The sequence below is a fragment of the Euprymna scolopes genome, chromosome 7, assembly GCF_053919585.1.
Source record: "Euprymna scolopes isolate OS-2025 chromosome 7, ASM5391958v1, whole genome shotgun sequence".
Taxonomy (NCBI): domain Eukaryota; kingdom Metazoa; phylum Mollusca; class Cephalopoda; order Sepiida; family Sepiolidae; genus Euprymna; species Euprymna scolopes.
The window spans coordinates 136,002,324-136,005,542 of NC_136488.1; positions in this window are offsets into that span (position 1 = coordinate 136,002,324).

Below are 3,219 nucleotides of genomic sequence, written 5' to 3' on the forward strand. Positions count from 1 at the left end.
AGTAATAACTCAAGCGATGAAAATGCATTTAATAGGTCAACCAATATCTATGAAACAGCCCTAAAAAATAGTGGATACAAAAATCTCGATATCAAATATAAGCAACAAAACACCAATAACTATAATAAAATAAAAAATAGAAGAAAAAGAACTATAATTTGGTATACGGCCCCATACAATCAAATGTTAAAAACAAAACTTGGCAAGAAATTTCTAGATCTTATTGAAAAACTCTTTCCCGCAACCAACCCCTTACACAAAATTTTCAATAAAAATACCTTAAAGTTATCCTACAGTTGTTGCGAAAATTTAGAGATGATAATTAAAGCACACAATAACAAAATATTAAATAAAAACAATGTAAACAGCAACAAACTAAACAATAAAAAAGTAGACACCATGACAAAAATAAAACTAACATAGCAGAAATAATAATAATAATAATAATAATAATAATAATAATAATAATAATAATAATAATAATAATAATAATATTAATAATAATAATAATAATAATAATAATAATAATAAACCAACCCCGGACAAGAACAACCATACTATAAATAAAAATACTAAGAACGAACAAGATAAATGCAACTGTAGACACCGCACACTTTGCCCACTTCAAAATAAATGTCTAACTAAAAGCGTAGTTTACCAGGCAACAATATTTGCGAAAGAAAACCCGAATAACAAGAAATATTACGTAGGTATGACTTCCTTAGATTTCAAAACTCGATACTATGACCACAAAAGTACATTCAAAAATAAAAAAAACACCGTATGAAAACAACACTAGCGAATAAATACTGGAAACTCAAAGAAAGCGGACATTCGCCGGTAGTCGAATAGAAAATAATAAGACAAGCCACCACGTGTAGGGACCTAGACGACCCATGTAGATTATGCCTTCATGAAAAATTTGCTATCGTATACTTTAAAGAACCCCAACATCTATTAAACTGTAGAAGAGAAATAGCAAATAACTGTGTTCACAAGATAAAATTTACTCTAGGATAGCGATACAAAATAGTTTTAAAACTAACAAAAACAATAGAAAATAAACAAATAAATAAATTAAATAAACATGAATATACATAAACGATCACACATATATGTATGTATATATATATATATATGTGCATATATGTATATACACACATATATATATATATGTATATATAAACTAACATTAAAAAAAACATTAACCTAGTTTTAAAACAGATCAAGAAACTAAATATCCAGGCTAAATAGAGCACACACAAAGGAACAGGTCAACCAGAGGTCAAATAGGCCTTTGTCCGATAAATGCATGCTCACTGGCTGATAGGAAGGGCGCGGTGGATAATAGAAAGCTGATTGGCTAACTAAAATATCAATAGAAGATGGGCATATAAAAACGACAAACAACCACAGAATTCGCGCATAAGCCTGAAGAGTTCTAGAGTGGATGAAACGTGGAATATTCAGTGTAGCTTAATCGCCATATATATTTTATAAATTACTAACTATCTCTACCTACGTATGGCGACTTTTGAAGTAAATACTTAAATTTTACGCATAAATCTATACTTTCGTATATTAATTTTATGTGAATAAATTAAGTAGCTATATATATATATATGTATATATATATATGTATATATATATATATATAGAGAGAGAGAGAGAGAAAGAGAATGACACAGACATACACAGGCGCACACACACACACACATATATATATATATATATATATATATATATATATATATATATATATATATGTACATATGTATTGGGTGAGTTACGGAAATGGTGAAAGTGGAGGCTAACTTTAGAAAGCGGCTTCACATTTGTGCTCGTGAAAATAGCCATCATTTTTAAACATAATTTTTCGCTTCTAAATATTCCATAATGGCATAGCTTAGTAAACGTTTTTATGTACATTATAAGGTTTTCGTTGAAATATTTGCAGAGTGTTATTTTTTCCTTAAAAACATCCGTTTCCCGTGACTCACCCTTTATATCTATTATAGCACAATTACGTAAACACAGTTTTTTTATATCCCCAATTTATGTGCCTATTTTGAAACAGTTTATAGACAGTTAATCTTTGGTGTTATTCATTTGTAATTTTGTCATCCTATATATATATATATATATATATATATATATATATATATATATAATAGTTCTGTTTCGATATTAACATTAATTAACTAAAGTAATTGAATAAAAATATATTACTGTCAAACCTTTTTCATAAAATATTATGCTCATTAATTTTTAAGGGTGTAATTTAAATGTAATTTTTTTTCAAATTACAATATATTTATATTATATGCAATATAAATTAAAAATAATATTTAGAACGAGACTTTGCGCGCATTTTTTTTCTGCTTGTACCACATAAAACTGTTATCGTGTCCACTAATATAAACGTACGATAAAAATTTTCACCCAAAATAAACTGCCCCATTTGAGCAACAAAAAAAAAAAAAAAAAAAAAAAACTAATCAGTTTGCGGATGAGAGGAACATGACAAAAATATATCAAATCCAAAACTCTTTCGTAGGTGACCGATAAAAACACAAAACATAAATAATATTTTATCTCCCGAGACAGACCTAAACCGAAACCGACTGAACTGTATATCATTCTGAAATTCTGAACATAAAAATCAATCATCCAAATCACTTAATCATCTATTCTAATTCGAGCTGCGGAAAATGCGAGGAGACTTGATTCTGACGTGCAGTATTATCAATTAGAATGCATGTTGACGATGGTCTAGTGTAGCGGTCACCAAACTTCTTTTTTTTTTTTTTTTTTTTTTTTTTTATTACTGCTAGCCGGATAACCGAAAGAGTGACGAACGCGTGTTGCATAAATCATTCTATTCAATACCAACCCCACATATAAGACCTTGGTCAATGTAGGGGATATCCTTCATACCAATTGTCACTATCCAGCTTCCCTACTCCCCGGGGAGTTGGTCCCCATTTCCCATTCACTCCTCACTTTAAAAATCGGCCTCGTGCTTAATTTGCTCGGTGGGGGGAGCAAATAAATATCTACCCTTTTCTTGGCCTTTTGGTCAAGATCAAAGTGTAGCATCTGTTCCGGCAGATGCTGCAAGCTATGACTAGCTAGGACTAGCTATGACTAGCAAAGACCAGATGTGGAGGCAACCCCACATGCCTGACCATTAACCAGCTCCCATTTCCCACCTCTCGG